The sequence below is a fragment of the Bos indicus genome, chromosome 14, assembly GCF_029378745.1.
Source record: "Bos indicus isolate NIAB-ARS_2022 breed Sahiwal x Tharparkar chromosome 14, NIAB-ARS_B.indTharparkar_mat_pri_1.0, whole genome shotgun sequence".
In the NCBI taxonomy this organism is placed as follows: domain Eukaryota; kingdom Metazoa; phylum Chordata; class Mammalia; order Artiodactyla; family Bovidae; genus Bos; species Bos indicus.
The window spans coordinates 14138615-14160163 of NC_091773.1; the positions used below are offsets into that span (position 1 = coordinate 14138615).

Consider the following 21549-nt stretch of genomic DNA (forward strand, 5'->3'; position numbering starts at 1 on the left):
CAATTGGTGAAGGCCAATTCGCCAAAGTGAAGTTGGCCCAGCATGTTCTGACCAAGGAGGTGGTAGCCATTAAGGTCATTCAAAAGACCAATCAGAGCTCCTCCGGCCTCAAGGAATGGAATCAAGAGATTAATAGCCTAAAAACAATAAGCCACCCAAATATTGTGTCATCGGGTCATCATTGAAGTCATTCAAAAGACCAATCAGAGCTCCTCCAGTCTCAGGAAGAAATCAAGAGGTTAATAGCCTAAAAACCATAAACCACCCAAATATTGTGTCATCGGGTCATCATTGAAGTCATTCAAAAGACCAATCAGAGCTCCTCCAGTCTCAGGAAGAAATCAAGAGGTTAATAGCCTAAAAACCATAAACCACCCAAATATTGTGTCATCGGGTCATCATTGAAGTCATTCAAAAGACCAATCAGAGCTCCTCCAGTCTCAGGAAGAAATCAAGAGGTTAATAGCCTAAAAACCATAAACCACCCAAATATTGTGTCATCGGGTCATCATTGAAGTCATTCAAAAGACCAATCAGAGCTCCTCCGGCCTCAAGGAATGGAATCAAGAGATTAATAGCCTAAAAACAATAAGCCACCCAAATATTGTAAAACTACTGGAAGTTATTGATACTGAGGAGGCTCTATTTATAGTAATGGAGTACGTCAGTGGAGGAGACTTGTCCACCTACTTGGAGGCCAAAGGCCGCTTGACGGAGGGGGAAGCCTGAAGCCCATTCTGCCAGCGGGTCTCGGCTCTGCAGCACTGCCACCAGTGGGGCGTGGTGCACCGGGATTTGAAGCTGGGCAACCTTCTCCTCGATGCCAACAACAACGCCAAGATCTCCGACTTCAGCCTTAGCAACCAGTGGCACCCACAAAAGAAGCTAGACACTTTCTGTGGCAGCCCCACGTTCATGGCCCCAGAACTCTTCCTGGGGAGGCCTTATACAGGCCTAGAGGAGGATGTGTGGAGCCTCGGTGGCATCCTGTACACCATAGTAACTGGATCCCTCCCCTTCAGGGGACAAGATTTCTGGGACCTGTGGCAGCGTGTGCTTAGGGGGCACTACCATATGCCCAAATATTCATCTAACAAGATAACAGACTTACTAGATTGTATGGTAACACTGAACACTACCAAAAGAGGTACTTTAGAAGATGTTTGGCAGCATCCATGGGTGAACAGGGGCCAGGAGGAGCCACTCCCGCCAGCCTGTGAAGAGCACCCTGGGGTGACAGTGGAGACAATACTGGGCTGGTGCAGAGACCAAATACTGGGCTTAGACATAAGCAGCGGCAGTGACATGAATGAACCCAAGGTGAGGACCCGCACCATCACTGTGAGACTGGCCGTTTCCTCCAACCTCAGCAGCCAAGAACATAAGCCTACTCCCAGCCCTGAGATGTCCATGCTTATTCCTGCCTGGCTTTGGGAGACCATTCAGCAGCAGGAGAACCAGGAGTCAACGGAAAAGACCAGAGAGCCTGCCACTCCCCTACCCTGCCCGGAGGCGAGGACCGTCACCCCCAGCCCAGCCCCCTCCACTTGCAACACACGCGATGCCAGCAGCCCCTGAGCCACCGATCATGCCGGTGAACACCACAACACGTGCAGGACCGGGCTCACCTGCGACACCTGCGACAGGCATGACAGCAGCCACACCCGTGATACCAGCGTTACCCGAGGCACCAGGGACACCCGTGACACCATCAGCACCTGCGACACCATCAGCACCTGCGACAGCTGTGATACCAGAGGTACCAGCCTCACCTATGACGCCCTAAGCACCCCGGCCACTACTGAGCCGTGCAACGTATATGACACCCGTGGCACCTGCGATACCTGTGACACCAGTGTCACCAGTGACCGCTGCCTCACCCGTGACACCAGAGGCACCCATGACACCAGTGTCACCCGCGGACCCGCATCGCCCACAACACTCACAGAACCCATGGCACACAGGACAACCACATCCCCTGTGACACCTGCAACACCAATGGCACCCATGACATCAGCGGAAAGTCCCTGAAGGAACCACCTGCCTCCCGGATGTGCTGATGCGCAAAGCGCCACCCTTGTTGGGTAACCCGAGAATATGTCCCAGTCACTCCCTCTGGCCTCACCCAGAAAAAGAAGGGGGTGGCTGGAAGAATCTTGAGATGGCTCTCTAAATATATTTGCTATGGCCTGCCCATAAAGAGGGCTAATATTAAAGTGATAAAAGAAACAGCCAAAGGATGACCTGCAAAGCTCCCGATGACCTGGTCATGTTCCCACCTGGATGATGGGATTCAAATCCAGCACCTCCACCACCTTCAGGAAAGCCTCCTATCCAAAATCCTGGCCAGCTCTGAGGATGCTATGGAGTGGTCTGGGTGACCAGAAGAGGCACCACCCTGGCCTGGCTGCCCCTCCTCCCCTGCTGGGTGAAACTTCAGAGACTGGACTGTGCCCTGGGGCATGTCCTCCATCCCCCACACTTCTGTCTTTCATGTTGCTGGGGAGGGGATAATGCTTGTCATCTCCTTGGTTCTTCATAGTCTTAATAAACTTTATGCTCCAGAAAGATGCATCACACTCTGTTTTGCCTTCTCTCTGGTTAGAGAAGTGTGCAGTCATGTAGTACTTGGCGTTAATGACCTAAGAATTAGCACAATCATTCCCAAGAGCAACAATTGCTGCACTCCAGGGCAGAAAGATTATTATCCCCCTGCACTGACATTACCTAATATTTTCAGAAGGGTCAAAGGGAACTTTTGATCCCTGCAGCCTGTGTTAAAGGGACCAGGACGTCTGGGATAGGCTAATAAGTCCTGTGAACCAGCCGGTGTGTGGTGTGGTCAGGTCCCCATGCAGATGACTTTCTTGAATATCCTGCAGGAGTTGGGTTCTCTCCTTCTCCCATGGGGAAGGGCCCTGATGTGTGAGATGTTTAAAAATTTTCTGATGTGGATCATTTTTAAAGTCTATTAAACTCGTTACAATATTGCTTCTGTTTTATATTCTGGTTTTTCGACCTGGAAGCTTGTGGAATCTTTGCTCCCCAACCAGGTTGAACCTGCAACCCCCTGTGCTGGAGGGTGAAGTCTTAACTACTGGACCACCAGGGAAGTCCCTCTTTTATCTTAATTTTTTTTTACTGTGTGGGTTTGACTACAGGGACTGGCTGACTATCAAAAATATTAGATCTGTCAGCGTTCCCTGGTTCCCTGGTTCAAGGAGCCACTGAACACAGGGGTGACTGGAACAGGGTCTTCTTCCCAGAGGCCTGGCTCTGGGGGCGCACGCTCTGGGGGCACACCCTCTCAGAGGCATCAGCTGCACCGTTCTGTGGGCTCTTGTGTGCTTACATGTCACTTGCTGACTGCGCATTTCTTCACCTCCACACGCAGAGCATTCTGGCCGCTCGCCCGCGAGCCACCTCCTGGCGCAGTCACAAAATGGTCTACAAGATTCTAAGACAATCAGGCTCTTTCTGTTTTTCTTCTCAGCTCTTAGCTCTTTGTTTTCTATATCAACAGAGTCACTGACTTTTTTTTTTTTTCTTTTTTCTTCTCTTCACCTGGATTCTGTAGCAAGGATTCTGGGATCCTAGGAACTGGCCCAGTATACAAGGATCCTTCCCCTTTCTTCTCATTTCTTCATTACTGTCTCTCAGTTCTGCATCAGAAAAAAAAAACCCATGTGCCAAGTTAGTGAAAACAGATCTCTCACTGCAGAGGGGGAGAAAGAGAGACACTGACAGACCAAACAATAATTATGTTAATTGGATGGGAAGGAGAGGAAGACTTGAATGGATTCTTCCTCTACTATAAAACAAAGGTAATCAGAGAGCAACGAACTCTGGATACATGGTACATCCTAATGGCAGTCAGGAAGGAATAAAGCAATCTGATGTGAGGAGATGGGCTGGGCTGCTGGTCATCGCACATCTGAGATGACATTCTCAGCTGGCTTTTAGGTGAACCCTTCTGTCTCAAATGAGGGATTTCAATTCGTTCACAGGATAACCACTTTCAGCCATCAATTTCTCTGATAAACATCATTCATATGCACAGAGTGAAATGTGTTCATTTTGGATATTTCCTGAAATCCAACTCACTAATTCACAAAGCCTTGGGAGTATCTCCCTACAAGATGCTTATTAATTACAAAGTTGAACTTTAAATCTACATTGGAGAAACCTCACAGACACCACCTTAAACACATGGTCAAAGTCTACCTCAATAGTAATAAAATGTGTCAACCTCGTATACCTTTGTGGAGCTTCCCTGGTAGCTCAGCCATAAAGAATCTTCCTGCCAATGCAGGAGACATGGGTCTGAGTGTTCAATCCCTGGGTCAGGAAGGTCCCCTGGAGAAGGAAATGGCAACACACTCCAGTGTTCTTGCCTAGAAAATCCCATGGACAGAGGAGCCTGGCGGGCTACAGTCCATGGGGTTGCAAAGGAGTTGGACACAACTGAGCAACTAAACAACAACCTCATGCACCTCTGGATGCGACGCACCGGGAAGGGGATACTATCGTGTCTGTGCAGAGACCTTCCCAACCATCTCGTCCACACAGCGTAGTGAGCACAGTACCACGTCTCCTGTGTGCTGTCCTCCTGTGCACTTCCCCACTCTTACTCCAAATCATAGCAATGATGCCTGTGCATGTGGATGCTGAAATATCTTAAGTTCAGTTGACATTACCAACAACAATCATCAGGCAATGGAACTGTGTTGATGCAAAACAAGCCCTCATTCTACTTGGGGAAAAATTCAATTAACAACGGAATCATGTAGAGCCACCCGGTGGTGATGGAGATTTAGTGGCATACTGCAGTTGAAAGCTGCCTGTAGGGGCCATGGGGCTATTTCCCCTTTATTCTTGCTTTGCCAGCCCCCAGCAACCATGCTGGTTGCCACTCATCACAAATCAAATGAAACAAAAATCACCAGGGGTTAAAAAGCCTACACTGGATTATAGTCATGCCATTTGGAACATAAAATTTTACTGGTAACTGCATTCTGCTGAATAAATATCCTGACATCAGCTTATGGCACATAGTATTCTGATGGTGATTATTTTCACTTAAATGTGTCTGCCTCTAAATAAAATAGGAAAAGGTACAATGACACGAGGTTTGGAGATGGAATGGATAGTCTGTTCATTAAACCAGAGGTTCTGGCGTGGAGTTAGGATTGTGGGTGAAACAAATTACACAGAGATTTCTTTCACATTATGTCTTTGCAAAGTTATCTATTGAAGCCATACACTTAACGGTTTTCAAACTCTGTTGTATGTATATAGAGCCAGGGGCCAGAAGTACAGAAGCTGAGGCTCTTTCCCAGACATTCTGTATTCAAATCTTTAGGAGCAGGACTCAGGAATCTACACTCTTAACACAGTTCTCAAGTCTTCAGTGAACTGCCATTTTGACGAATACTGTTCTAAATGTTTACCAGTCTTATTCTAAGGTATCAATGATGATTCAAGTATAAATTGATCTAAAAAGCACAAAGTCTACCACTGGAAATAGGCCAAGGAACAGCAAGTATGATTCATGGGTCAAATCTGACTCACCAACTGTTCTTACATATAAAGTTTTATTGGAACACAACCATGTTTATTTGTTTACAAATTATCTACAGCCACTAAAGGCAGAGGAAACAGAGATCAAATTGCCAACATCTGCTGGATCATCGAAAAAGCAAGAGAGTTCCAGAAAAACATCTGTTTCTGCTTTATTGACCATGCCAAAGCTTTTGACTGTGTGGATCACAATAAACTGTGGAAAATTCTGAAAGGGATGGGAAATACCAGACCCCCTGACCTGCCGCTTGAGAAACCTGTATGCAGGTCAGGAAGCAACAGTTAGAACTGGACATGGAACAACAGATTGGTTCCAAATAGGAAAACGAGTACGTCAAGTCTGTATATTGTCACCCTGCTTATTTAACTTATATGCAGTGTACATCATGAGAAACACTGGGCTGGAAAAAGCACAAGCTGGAATCGAGATTGCCAGGAGAAATATCAATAACCTCAGATATGCAGATGACACCACCCTTATGGCAGAAGTGAAGAACTAAAAAGCCTCTTGATGAAAGTGAAAGAGGAGAGTGAAAAGTTGGCTTAAAGCTCAACATTCAGAAAATGAAGATCATGGCACACAGTACCCAAAACAAAACCAGAGAAAGTTCTAGATATATTTTTACTATTTTTATGATCATTCTTTATTTTTTTATTAATTTTTTAAAAAAAATTTAAGTCCTCTATTATTTCTTTAATTTTCACTTTTATAACCTACTATTACTTTGCAACAACAACAAAAAAAAGACTCTTAATTTTTTTAAAGCAAACTTCATATATATATTTTTTATCATTTTTGTGACCTTGTTTTTTTTTCTTCTTTTCTTTAACATTGTATTTTTGAAATTCCAGACTCTACTCTAGATTTTTAACTTTTGCTTTGTGGTATTTGTTATCAATTGTGTACCTATATTTTCTTTATAATTTTTGCGACTTGGTTTGTTTTCTGTTTTTTCTCTCTTTTCCTTCTTCTTTTCTTTAACATTGTATTTTTGAAATTCCAAACTCTACTCTAGATTTTTAATTTTTGCTTTTATATATTTGTTACCAATTTTGCACCTTTAAGAACCCAATCTTCAGTACCCATTTTTCAGTAGGGAGCGAGATTACTGGCTTGACTGCTCTCTCCCTCTTTGGACTCTCCTTTTTCTCCACCAGGTCACCTGTGTCTCCTCCCTAACCCCTCTCTACTCTATGCAACTCTGTGAATTTCTGTGTGTTCCAGACAGTGGAGAACACTTAGGGAACTGATTACTGGATGGATCTGTCTCCCTCCTTTTCATTCCCCCTTTTATCCTCCTGACCACCTCTGTCGCCTTCCTCCTTCTTCTCTTCTCTGTATAATTCCGTGAACATCCTGAGCAGTACAGTTGTGGAGTGCACATAAGGAAGTGATTACTGGCTAGCCTGCTCTCTCCTCTATTGATTCCACCTCATCTCATTCAGGTCACCTCTAACTCCCTCCTCCCTCTTCTCTTCTCCATGTAACGCTGTGAACGCTGGGTGGCCCTCATGGTGGAGAAACTTTTCATCTTTAACGTAGATGTTTTATCAGTGGTGCTGTATAGAAGCAGAAGTTTTGAAACTACTGTAAAAATAAGACCGATAACTTACTTAAGCAGGAGGCTTAAGTCCAACCCCTAACTCCAGGGAACTCCTGACTCCAGGGAACATTAATTGACAGAAGCCCATCAAACACCTCCATACCTACACTGAAACCAAGCACCACACAAGGGCCAACAAGTTCCAGGGCAAGACATACACCAAGCAAATTCTCCAGCAACACAGGAACACAGCCCTGAGCTCCAAGATACAGGCTGCCCAAAGTCACCCCCAAACCATAGAAATCTCATAACTCATTACTGGACACTTCATCGCACTCCACAGAGAAGAAATACAGCTCCACCCACCAGAACACCAACACAAGCTTCCCTAACCAAGAAACCTTGACAAGCCACCTGTACAAACCCACACACAGTGAGGAAACGCCACAATAAAGAGAACTCCACAAACTGCCAGAATACAGAAAGGACACCCCAAACTCAGCAATTTAAACAAGATGAAGAGATAGAGGAATACCTAGCAGGTAAAGGAACAGGATAAATGCCCACCAAACCAAACAAAAGAGGAAGAGATAGGGAATCTACCTGATAAAGAATTCTGAATAATGATAGTGAAATTGATCCAAAATCTTAAAATCAAAATGGAATCACAGATTAATAGCCTGGAGACAAGGACTGAGAAGATGCAAGAAAGGTTTAACAAGGACCTAGAAGAAATAAAAGAGAGTCAATATATAATGAATAATGCAATAAATGAAATCAAAAACACTCTGGAGGCAACAAATAGTAGAATAACAGAGGCAGAAGATAGGATTTGTGAATTAGAAGATAGAATGGTAGAAATAAATGAATCAGAGAGGAAAAAAGAACAACGAATTAAAAGAAATGAGGACAATCTCAGAGACCTCCAGGACAATATTAAACGCTACAACATTCGAATCATGGGGGTCACAGAAGAAGAAGACAAAAAGAAAGACCATGACAAAATACTTGAGGAGATAACAGTTGAAAACTTCCCTAAAATGGGGAAAGAAATAATCACTCAAGTCCAAGAAACCCAGAGAGTCCCAAACAGGATAAACCCAAGGCGAAATACCCCAAGATACATATTAATCAGATTAACAAAGATCAAACACAAAGAACAAATATTAAAAGCAGCAAGGGAAAAACAACAAATAACACACAAAGGAATTCCCAGAAGGATAACAGCTGATCTTTCAATAGAAACTCTCCAAGCCAGGAGGGAATGGCAAGACATACTTAAAGCGATGAAAGAAAATAACCTACAGCCCAGATTATTGTACCCAGCAAGGATCTCATTCAACTATGAAGGAGAAATCAAAAGCTTCTCAGACAAGCAAAAGCTGAGAGAATTCAGCACCACCAAACCAGCTCTCCAACAAATACTAAAGGATATTCTCTAGACAGGAAACACAAAAACGGTGTATAAATTCGAACCCAAAACAATAAAGTAAATGGCAATGGGATCATACTTATCAATAATTACCTTAAACATAAATGGGTTGAATGCCCCAACCCAAAGACAAAGACTGGCTGAATGGATACAAAAACAAGACCCCTACATATGCTGTCTACAAGAGACCCACCTCAAAACAGGGGACACATACAGACTGAAAGTCAAGGGCTGGAAAAAGATTTTCCATGCAAACAGGGACCAAAAGAAAGCAGGAGTAGCAATACTCACATCAGACAAAATAGACTTTAAAACTAAGGCTGTGAAGAGAGACAAAGACGGTCACTACATAACGATCAAAGGATCAATCCAAGAAGAAGACATAACAATTATAAATATATATGCACCCAACACGGGAGCACCACAATATGTAAGGCAAATGCTAACAAGTATGAAAGGAGAAATTAACAATAACACAATAACAGTGGGAGACTTTAATACCCCACTCATACCTATGGATAGATCAACTAAACAGAAAATTAACAAGGAAACACAAACTTTAAACAATACAATAGACCAATTAGACCTAATTGATATCTATAGGACATTTCATCCCAAAACAATGAATTTCACCTTTTTCTCAAGCACACATGGAACCTTCTCCAGGATAGAACACATCCTGGGTCATAAATCTAGCCTTGGTAAATTCAAAAAAAACTGAAATCATTCCAAGCATCTTTTCTGACCACAATGCAGTAAGATTAGATCCCAATAACAGGAGAAAAACTATTAAAATTTCCAACATATGGAGGCTGAACAACACGCTGCTGAATAACCGACAAATCACAGAAGAAATCAAAAAAGAAATCAAATTTGCATAGAAACGAATGAAAATGAAAACACAACAATGCAAAACCTGTGGGACACTGTAAAAGCAATCCTCAGGGGAAAGTTCATAGCAATACAGGCATACCTCAAGAAACAAGAAAAAAGTCAAATAAATAACCTAACTCTACACCTAAAGCAGCTAGAAAAGGACGAAATGAAGAACCCCAGGGTTAGCAGAAGGAAAGAAATCTTAAAAATTAGGGCAGAAATAAATGCAAAAGAAACAAAAGAGACCATAGCAAAAATCAACCAAGCCAAGAGCTGGTTCTTTGAAAGGATAAATAAAATTGACAAACCATTAGCCAGACTCATCAAGAAACAAAGGGGAAAAAAAAAAAAGAAACAAAGGGACAAAAATCAAATCAATAAAATTAGAAATGAAAATGGAGAGATCACAACAGACAACACAGAAGTACAAAGGATCGTAAGAGACTACTATCAGCAATTATATGCCAATAAAATGGACAACATGGAAGAAATGGACAAATTCTTAGAAAAGTACAACTTTCCAAAACTGGACCAGGAAGAAATAGAAAATCTTAACAGACCCATCACAAGCACGGAAATTGAAACTGTAATCAAAAATCTTCCAGCAAACAAAAGCCCAGGTCCAGATGGCTTCACAGCTCAATTCTACCAAAAATTGAGAGAAGAGCTAACACCTATCCTACTCAAACTCTTCCAGAAAGTTGCAGAGGAAGGTAAACTTCCAAACTCATTCTATGAGGCCACCATCACCCTAATACCAAAACCTGACAAAGATGCCACAAAAAAAGAAAACTACAGGCCAATATCACTGATGAACATAGATGCAAAAATCCTTAACAAAATTCTAGCAATCAGAATCCAACAACACATTAAAAAGATCATACACCATGACCAAGTGGGCTTTATCCCAGGGATGCAAGGATTCTTCAATATCCGCAAATCAATCAATGTTATACACCACATTAACAAATTGAAAAATAAAAACCATAGGATTATCTCAATAGATGCAGAGAAAGCCTTTGACAAAATTCAACATCCATTTAAGATAAAAAAGAAAACTCTCCAGAAAGCAGGAACAGAAGGAACATACCTCAACATAATAAAGCTATATATGACAAACCCACTGCAAACATTATCCTCAATGGTGAAAAATTGAAAGCATTTCCTCTAAAGTCAGGAACAAGACAAGGGTGCCCACTTTCACCATTACTATTCAACATGGTTTTGGAAGTTTTGGCCACAGCAATCAGAGCAGAAAAAGAAATAAAAGGAATCCAAACTGGAAAAGAAGAAGTAAAACTCTCACTGTTTGCAGATGACATGATACTCTACATAGAAAACCCTAAAGACTCCATCAGAAAATTACTAGAACTAATCAATGATTATAGTAAAGTTGCAGGATATAAAATCAACACACAGAAATCCCTTGCACTCCTATACACTAATAATGAGAAAACTGAAAGAGAAATTAAGGAAACAATTCCATTCACCATTGCAACTGAAAGAATAAAATACTTAGGAATATACCTACCTAAAGAAACTAAAGACCTATATATAGAAAACTATAAAACACTGGTGAAAGAAATCAAAGAGGACGCTAATAGATGGAGAAATACACCATGTTCATGGATTGGAAGAATCGATATAGTGAAAATGAGTATACTACCCAAAGCAATTTATAGATTCAATGCAATCCCTATCAAGCTACCAACGGTATTCTTCACAGAGCTAGAACAAATAATTTCACAATTTGTATGGAAATACAAAAAACCTCGAATAGCCAAAGCAATCTTGAGAAAGAAGAATGGAACTGGAGGAATCAACCTGCCTGACTTCAGGCTCTACTACAAAGCCAGTCATCAAGACAGTATGGTACTGGCACAAAGACAGAAATATAGATCAATGGAACAAAATAGAAAGCCCAGAGATAAATCCACGCACATATGCACACCTTATCTTTGACAAAGGAGGCCAGAATATACAATGGATTAAAGACAATCTCGTTAACAAGTGGTGCTGGGAAAACTGGTCAACCACTTGTAAAAGAATGAAACTAGAACACTTTCTAACACCATACACAAAAATAAACTCAAAATGGATTAAAGATCTAAACGTACGACCAGAAACTATAAAACTCCTAGAGGAGAAGATAGGCAAAACACTCTCCGACATACATCACAGCAGGATCCTCTATGACCCACCTCCCAGAATATTGGAAATAAAAGCAAAAATAAACAAATGGGACCTAATTAACCTTAAAAGTTTCTGCACAACAAAGGAAACTATTAGCAAGGTGAAAAGGCAGCCTTCAGAATGGGAGAAAATAATAGCAAATGAAGCAACGGACAAACAACTAATCTCAAAAATATACAAGCAACTCCTACAGCTCAACTCCAGAAAAATAAATGACCCAATAAAAAAATGGGCCAAAGAACTAAATAGACATTTCTCCAAAGAAGACATACAGATGGCTAACAAACACATGAAAAGATGCTCAACATCACGCATTATCAGAGAAATGCAAATCAAAACCACTATCAGGTACCATTTCACGCCAGTCAGAACGGCTGCCATCCAAAAGTCTACAAGCAATAAATGCTGGAGAGGGTGTGGAGAAAAGGGAACCCTCTTACACTGTTGGTGGGAATGCAAACTAGTACAGCCACTATGGAGACCAGTGTGGAGATTCCTTAAAAAACTGGAAATAGAACTGCCTTTTGATCCAGCAATCACACTGCTGGGCATACACACTGAGGAAAGCAGAACTGAAAGAGACACGTGTACCCCAATGTTCATCGCAGCACTGTTTATAATAGCCAGGACACGGAAGCAACCTAGATGTCCATCAGCAGATGAATGGATAAGAAAGCAGTGGTACATATACACAATGGAGTATTACTCAGCCATTAAAAAGAATACATTTGAATCAGTTCTAATGAGGTGGATGAAACTGGAGCCTTTTATACAGAGTGAAGCCAGCGAGAAAGAAAAACACCAATACAGTATACTAACGCATATATGGAATTTAGAAAGATGGTAACAATAACCCTGTGTACGAGACAGCAAAAGAGATACTGACATATAGAACAGTCTTTTGGACTCTGTGGGAGAGGGAGAGGGTGAGATGATTTGGGAGAATGGCATTGAAATATGTATAATATCATATATGAAACAAGTCGGCAGTCCAGGTTCGATGCACGATACTGGATGCTTGGGGCTGGTGCACTGGGACGACCCAGAGGGATGGTTTGGGGAGGGAGGAGGGAGGAGGGTTCAGGATGGGGAACACGTGTATGCCTGTGGCGGATTCATTTCGATATATGGCAGAAGCAGTACAATATTGTAAAGTTTAAAAATAAAATAAAATTAAAAAAAATAAAAATAAAAGTTTAACATTTAGAAAACTAAGATCATGGCATTCAGTCCCATCACTTCATGGCAAAAAGATGGGGAAACCATGGAAACAGTGGCTGACTTTATTTTGGGGGGCTCCAAAATCACTGCAGATGGTGATTGCAGCCATGAAATTAAAAGACGCTTACTCCTTGGAAAGTTATGACCAACTTAGACAGCATATTAAAAAGCAGAGACATCACTTTGCCAACAAAGGTCTGTCTAGTCAAGGCTATGGCTTTTCCAGTGGTCATGTATGGATGTGAGAGTTGGACTTAAAGAAAGCTGAGCGCTAAAGAATTGATGCATTTGAACTGTGCTGTTGGAGAAGACTCTTTAGAGACCCTTGGACTGAAGGAGATCTAACCAGTCCATCCTAAAGGAGATCAGTCCTGGGTGTTCATTGGAAGGACTGATGCTGAAGCTGAAACTCCAATACTTTGGCCTCCTGATGCAAAGAGCTGACTCATTTGAAAAGACCCTGATGCTGGGAAAGATTGAGGGCATGGGGAGAAGGGGATGACAGAGGTGAGACAGTTGGATGGCATCACCGACTCATGAGTTTGGGGAGGCTCTGGGAGTTGGTGATGGACAGGGAGGCCTGGCGTGCCGCAGTTCATGCGGTCGCAAAGTGTTGGACACGACTGAGTGACTGGACTGAACCTAACTGAATGTGCTCAGTGCATATAACCACAACAAACAGTTGTTATTTATTGAATGCCCACTGTTTTAAGCACTTTCTATTTACTAATAATAGCCATCATTTGTTGAGTTTTTCTTATGTGCTAGATCCTAAACACATGGCATGAATTAGTCCACATATATTTCTGTAAGGTAGGCAGGATTATTAGCCCACTTTTCAAGGTGAGGAAATTAAGGTCGAGAGAAAACATACCACTTACCAGAAAAAGTTGCCAGTAATAATGGGCAGAGCTAGAATTCAAACCTGGCAGTCTAGTTCCTCAATCTACATTCTTGACCATGACCCTATGTTAAATTATAATGTGTCATTTAGTCCTACAGTAACCCACAAGGATATATATTGGCTTGCCTACTTTAGAAATTAACAAAATGAAATCCACAGAAGATAGGAAAGACCTTCAGTCACAGATATGGTGAAGTGGCAATGCTCAACTTCATACCCAGGTCCATCAGACTCCATTAAACATTATTTTATATGCTTGTGCTCTTGAGTTCAACACAACTACCTCTGGAAGCTTATTATGGGAATTAAATAAGACCACCCATGTGTTTTATACATGCTAATATACTATACTGAATGTTGGATTGAATTGCCTGTGAGCACACCGTTCAGTCATCACTATGCCTATTAGCATTAGACAAATAGTCTCTAAATTGCAATCCTGTATGTCTATCAGTTTGTTGATTTTAAACTGTAATAGTTTATGTATAAGTTACATACATGCATTATTATACTAATATATCTTCAGTCTGCCACATATTAGCTAATTGCTCCTGGCAGCTTCTTATCCTATCTGTGCTTCAGCTTCCTCATTTTTAAATAGGGACAATAGTATTTATATGAGGTGCTGTGAGAGTTAAAGTAACTAATAGAAGTAGGGCATTTGTAACAGTACCTGGTACATAAACAAAATGCATAAACAATAAAATGCATAAAATAATATGATTGTGCATTAAGAAAATATACAAAAATAAACTGTAAATAAGAAATGAGTTAAATTTTATTTTAGTGTACTGATTAATTATATACACTTTTCTGCCTTACCCTAAAGTATTACTAATATCACTAATTTTAGCAAGGAAGTATGATTGAACAAGTACCACTGCTTTTTATGTCTGGATATAACATTTTGTCACATAGCTATTTGATAGCCTGGTTCTAAGTAATACTGCAGTGGGCTGCCATGCCTTTCTCCGGGGGATCTTCCCAACCCAGGAATCGAACCCAGGTCTCCCACACTGCAGGCAGATTCTTTACAGTCTGAGCCACCAGGGAAGCTACTGGAGTGGGTAGCCTATCCCTTCTCCAGGGGATGTTCCTGACCAACGAACTGAACTGGGGTCTCCTGCATTGCAGGCAGATTCTTTACCAGCTGAGCTGCCAGGGAACCCTGATTTTAGCAACGAAGTATGACTGAACATGTGCCACTGCTTTTTAAAGCCTGGATATGACATTTTGTGACACAGTGATTTGATGGCCTGGTTCTAAACTTACTTTGGTTTTTCATTGTAGTGGTTGCCTAGTTGAAAAATATACTTCACAAAGTAATACAGGTGCTTATGGAAAAGCATATTCATATACAAGTCTTATGTTTGATCAATAAATTTCCATCTTCTATAATGTTAATCTCTTTCCTTAACAAATTAAAGGAAGGTATGTAATAGTTATATTTTTACAGATGATCTTAAAACCTACCTAAAGGCTTCATTTGGACCGTTTTTTAACAAATTAGAAAATTCACTTTCAAAGTATTTTTAATATTGACATATAAGAGTTGTACAGGTAAAATACATCAGTCTTAATCTCAGGAACAAAAATCACATAGTGATGAAAATATCTTTAAACATGCACTTTCAAAATTCTTTCTCCAAACCATGAGTTTTCTTCAAAGGCCATTATTTCCTCATTTATTACCAAAAATATCACTTTCATTTCAAAAAGATTGATTAAGTATGTATATTTTCTCAAAAAAAATGCTGCTAGATAACATATCACCAATAGCCATTGTTTTTAGCTCATGATATATCTGAGAAAAAGTTCAAACCAGGATGGAGCATGCTATTTTTCCATTTTTCCGTTGTTCTTATTATTGACTTGAATTATTAGGACCGTCTTGACCAGCAGTTTCTTTCCAGAAAATATTTTAAGTCACTTATACATTTTAAGAGTGTTAATTTATCATACTCAGTAATAGTGTATAAATCCATTTCACCAAGAACATGCAAACTACAATACGTCACTGGAAGTTCAGAATGAGGGAGGTGCCACCAACTCTAGTTACAGAGCTCCCACTCCTCTTGCAGACCACGTGATGCAGAATGCTCTACTTGAGTGATGAGTGATGGAAGCAGTATCAATCACATATTCACTACTAGCAAAGTTTAGTGTATTTCTCTTTTCTCAAGATAAAATCTTAATAGAGTTTGGAGTTCTAATATCTGGTGACTCAGTGTACAGTATCCACCTGCTGATGCAAGAGATGCTAGTTCGACCCCTGGGCAGGCAAGATCCCCAGGAGAAGGAAATAGCACTGGGAAATCCCATGGACGGAGGAGCTCGGCAGGCTACATTCCATGGGGTTGCCAAAGAGTCAGACACAACTTAGCGACTAAACAACAACAACAAAATATTTTCTTCAGGCATCTTAAGGGACAGTCTTGCACTTCCCTAGAATGCACACACCATAATTCGGAAGTGACAGCATGAAGCTGGCTCATGTCAACAGTGCCACTGCATGGTCATCAGAGAGTAGCATGAGTCCTATTTTTGCCTCAGACCTCTATTCTTCCCATTAAGGGCACTCAAGCACTCACAGCTTTTCTCTTTCTATTCTTCACTATCCTTATTATCAAACTCAAATATATTAACACACAGGCACACTTTTAAACTCCATCTCTCGTTTCATTCTTATATCTCTCCTCCATGAATCTTCCTCTCCCCCATGCTTATTTTTCTGTGAACTGAAAAATTAATCACTCCTTAGAAGCATAAAGATAGTCATTAGTCATATGCCAAAGATAGAAACTCTCCATTTTCATCTAAAATTAAACAATGAAAAGTAAAATGTTAGTCTCTCAGTCGTGTCCCACTCTCTGAGACCCCATGGACTATAGCCTGTCAGGGTCCTCTGTCCATGGACTTCTCCAGGCAAGAATGCTAGAGTGGGTTTTAACCACCGATATATAAACATGTACATGCAAAGACACACACACTCACACATACATATGCATTGTTGTTGGCCAGTCACTAAGTCCTGTTGGACTCATTGTGACCCCATGGACTGTAGCACACCAGATTCCCTGCCCTTCGCTATAATACATGCATTTTATAAATATATTTAATATGCAGTTAAGATTTCAACCTATGACTTCTGGGGATACACACACAGCAGTAGTCATGGTAAATTCTAGAAACAACACTTTTTTAACCACAGACATATAAACATAGATACGCACATACACATATACTCACTCCCTGGAGCTCAGATGGTGAAGAATCCACCTGCAATGTGGGAGACCTGAGTTCAATCCCTGGGTAGGGGAGATCACCCTGGAGGAAGGCATGGCAACCCAATCCAGTATTCTGGCCTGAAGAATCCCCATGAACAGATGAGCCTGGCAGGCTATAGTACAAGGGGTCACAGAGAGTCAGACATGACTGAGCAACTAAGCACAGCACACATACACACTTACATATGCACACGTATGTAAGTAATATACACAGTAAGTGCCAGATGGTCAGGACCACATGGCTACGAGCAGAAGCGCTGGACGCGCACAAGCACTTACCTGCCCTGGGATCTGAGGGAGACACGTCTTGCTGGAACTATTTCAAGGTGTTTAGCAAGTTGAGAGCGATGCTTGAGAAGAAACTGCTAATCTTCCAAGCAAGAAGGTTCTTGGGAAGGGCTCCAGAGGCCTTTGTCCACTCTGACAGGTCTCTGAGGGTCCTAGTGGAAAATCAGACAGTAAAGAGCGATTTGTGACAGGGGCTGTTGTCTCAATCCAAGTCACCGAGGCAACAGCCCACGGCCTGGTCAAAGGACACAGCGAAACCCCAGAGGAAATGCTATAGTTTCCACACAGACCATCAATATCTCCTGAACATCCAGAGGGTGTGACCACAGGTTGACCCTGGAGCTGGTCCAGACAATGAGGCTCCTCACCCTCCTCTAGCTTTAAAATGTATGCCCACAGGTCCTTCCCTGTGGAAGGGAGCCATTTTCAAGGAGGTAGTTTTGAGAGATTGGGGTGATGTTGAGACCCTTTGAATTGTTCAAACTTCTCTATAAAGTTGAGATTTTGAAGAGCAGGGGAGGAGATCTACTCGCAAGGGTGAGCAAGTAGCATGTGATCATCACTTGTATAAATAAAAAGATTTGCAGGTGAAATCCTGCTGTTGTTTAGTTGCTGTGTCTGACTCTTTTCTGACCACATGGACTACGTAGTCCACCAGGCTCCTCTGTCCATGGGATTTCCCAGGCAAGAACACCAGGTCCATTAAACATAGTGCTTGGCACAATTATGCTCGTGACTTGGATAAGCTAGGACCTTATCCAAGTGACCCAGTGATTCCCAGATACTATTTCAAAACTTAATAAGTGATTTCCATGTGCCAGTTTCTGTTCAAACTCCTTTAATCCTCACAAGAAGCTGGTGAGGTAAATACTATCAGGATTATGATTTTACCAGTGGAAAAAAAAGTACAGGGAGATCAAGTGACTTTCTTGAAGTTGCACAGCTAAAAAGTAGCTGGGAGAGCACTATGGACCCAAACAGTCCACCCCTGTAGCCTGGACCCTCTCAGCTATAGTGCCTACAACTTTACACCTGATCAGTGCATTCCTTTAAAGCAGGAACCACTTTCTTCCTTTTTGGACCCCTCTCAAACTGGGTTTAGAATGTCCTCATAATCCCATGAAAACAGAAACACCTCAGAGAAATGTGAAAACACTGAGTGCTAATAGCACTGCATGTGCTGTGCTTATTCTGATTTTATTCAAATAGAAAGTGGAACTGCAAAAGAAAATCAAGTGCTAAGAAAGGTAACTCCAGGCACCATGTCTGGCTCACCCTGCGGCATTCTATCCACGCATATGGTAACCAACAGGAAAATAAACGGGCCCGAATCGTTACCCCAGAGGTATATGGTATGTAAGCACGAAGAATTATTTTATTCTGCTCTGGGGCCCATTTTATACTCAACTCTTCATTTCTCCAACTCCTTATGAGCCTGTGCTGCAGAAGCTATCCCCAGGTGGAAGTGCTCATTTTCCCCACTTATCTGAGGGGCCAACAGGTCAAGATAACACATTGTACTGAGAAGTGATTGGGTCCTTCCAAGGTTTACATGTCCTCAGAGTAATAGGTCCAGAGGACCCCTGACTCCTGCCAGGACCTGAGCATAACACCCGTTCCAGTGTCTCCTCACAGCCTGGAGACTTCCCTTCCCCACCAGACTGAAGCTCCATGAAGACAGAAGCACATTTACTCTCTTTGCTGTCATAGCCCCAGCACACAGCTCAGAGCCTCTCCTGTCAGGTATTCTCAATAAATACCCAGCGGACGTAAAGTCTGCTTCTAGCCCGTGGTGCAGATGAAGATGTTTTTGTCCCCCAAGGGACACTGGACAGTGTCTGGAGAAGGTTTTGTCATCACACCTCGTGAGGAGGGGGTGGAGAAGAGAGGCACTGCGGTCTGCCCGGTAGAGGTCAGGGATGCTGGGAAAGCCTAGGATACACAGGACAGCCTCCATAACAAAGAATTTCTCAAGGTATCAACCCTGCTGAGGCTGACAATCTCTGTTCTGATTCACTGCATCCCTTTGATTAATGAAAAAACTGAGAACTGAAGAGATGATATTTCTGACTCAATCTTGCCCACCAAAACAGTGGTAGAGTCAGACCCGGGGCCTGACTCCCAGATCAGGCTCGTGTCCTCACTGATTAATACTCCAGAAATCAGGACAAGTCTCTTCAGAGCACTGGTGTGGTTGCTCAGGCCAAACAAACTCATGCTAAAAAGACAATCTTAGATTATAGCATGATTCCCTGCTATTTTCATTAAAAAAAAAAAAAAAAAAACCTACATAGCTTATTTTACTACACTGTGGAGACACTGGTTTTTTATCACTCATTTTTCTAAAGATGGGTTAATAGCTGGTTGTGTGCTGTGCTAAGTTGCTTCAGCTGTGTCTGACTCTTTTGACCCCATGGACCATAGCTCACCAGGCTCCTGGGCCACCTGGGAAGCCCAATGGTTGGTTAAAGGGTGAAAAATTAAAGACAAGAAGGTGACTCCTGAGCTCTTTCTCTCTCATTCTCTTAAAAGAGGAACAAATGGAGAAGAGTTAAATCTGCTAACTATGAACAGTAGTTGCACTATTAACTTTGTATTTTTCAAACTCTTAAGCAACACGACCTGAGCTCAAGCATTTCCTGAAGCCGCTGACCATCCCCCTGGCTGCCTTGTTTTCACAAGTGCTCTCAGGCTCCAGGAGGAGGCAGAGTGGAAGACAAGCAGAAGCTAAACCTTAGGGTCTAGACACCTCTGCCACTTACTCGGGCAAACTCAAGAGCCTCTCTGAAACTGAATTTTCTTATGAAAATGGAAAATTTATAAAGGATGTATAGAACAGTCTTTTGGACTCTGTGGGATAGGGACGGGGGATGATTTGGGAGAATGGCATTGAAACATGTATAATATCATATAGGAAACGAATCGCCAGTCCAGGTTAGATGCAGGATGCAGGAGGCTTGGGGCTGGTGCACTGGGATGACCCAGAGGGATGGTATGGGGAGGGAGCTGGGAGGGGGGTTTAGGATGGGGAACACACGTACACCCATGGCGGATGCATGTTGATGTATGGCAAAACCAATACAATATTATAAAGTAAAAATAAATAAAAGAACCAAACAAATTAAAAAAAAGAAGAAAAAAAAAAGGAAAAACAATTATAGGGATATTTTTAAAAATGTAAAGATGAATTAAGTTCCTCCTGAAAAGATTGAGCACTTACTTGGTAAAGAGAACAGATGTCTGCTTTTAACTGTCAACAGAGCTTTTACTTTTTTTCTTCCTTTTCATCCTTCAAAAGACTAAAAATACAAAGGCTAGAATTAATAGCTAAAATATATTCCTCCCCGTCCTCTTCCTCTCCAGTCAGTAACGCTAAATTCTTCAGGCACTAGAACATGATGTTGAACAGTTTGCTCTGGGAGCTAACCCGATGACTTTTGTCTGTTACCGGCTCCATAGATCTGTTAACACTGATTATCTAGTGTGGATTTGTTACTGCACTAGACATTCTCTGGTGGCTCCGACAGTAAAGAGTCTGCCTGTGGTGCAGGAGACCAGGGTTCAATCCCTGGGTCGGGAAGCTGCCCTGGAGAAGGAAATGGTGACCCACTCCAGTATTCTTGCCTGGAAAACCCCATGGGTGGAGGAGTTTGGCAGGCTACAGACCATGGGGTCACAAAGAGTCAGACACGACTGACTTCACTTTCACTTTAGACATTCACAAGGAGGGAGGGAGGGACCGACAGGAAAGACTCTGATCTATACCCTGCCCTCAGGAAACTCACAGTTTAGTGAAGAGACAAGATGAGAGCACATACAATCCAAAACCACGAACAACGGGGTGCATGCATGTCTGAGACAGATAATTCTTCCACACTTTCAAACATCAGATTCCACTTGTGCCTGGGTACATGTGCTAACTAACGTTAGTTCAGTTCAGTTCAGTTCAGTCGCTCAGTCGTGTCGACTCTTTGCGACCCCATGAATTACAGCACGCCAGGCCTCCCTGTCCATCACCAACACCCGGAGTTCACTCAAACTCACATCCACCGAGTTGGTGATGCCATCCAGCCATCTCACCCTCTGTCGTCCGCATTCCAGCCATCTCATCCTCTGTCGTCCCCTTCTCCTACTGCCCCCAATCCCTCCCAGCATCAGTCTTTTCCAGTGAGTAATGTTAGACACCCTTTAAACATCACTTGCTGTGGCACATATGCGCTGACG

The 21549-nt window shown here is 42.2% G+C and overlaps 1 long non-coding RNA gene across 8 annotated transcripts in view; it reads right to left on the reverse strand.

The window, feature by feature from the left end:
* Window positions 1–21549, reverse strand: part of LOC139186875 (uncharacterized) — a 436582-nt gene that overhangs the window by 414899 nt on the left and 134 nt on the right. For 5 of the 8 annotated variants that reach the window (XR_011570547.1, XR_011570548.1, XR_011570545.1 and 2 more), the window contains exons 1-4: window positions 21370–21549; window positions 20546–20624; window positions 17317–17477; window positions 3353–3662 (exon numbers count right to left, since the gene is read on the reverse strand). This is a non-coding gene — a long non-coding RNA (uncharacterized lncRNA). The other 3 variants (XR_011570541.1, XR_011570542.1, XR_011570543.1) reach the window with 3 other exon arrangements.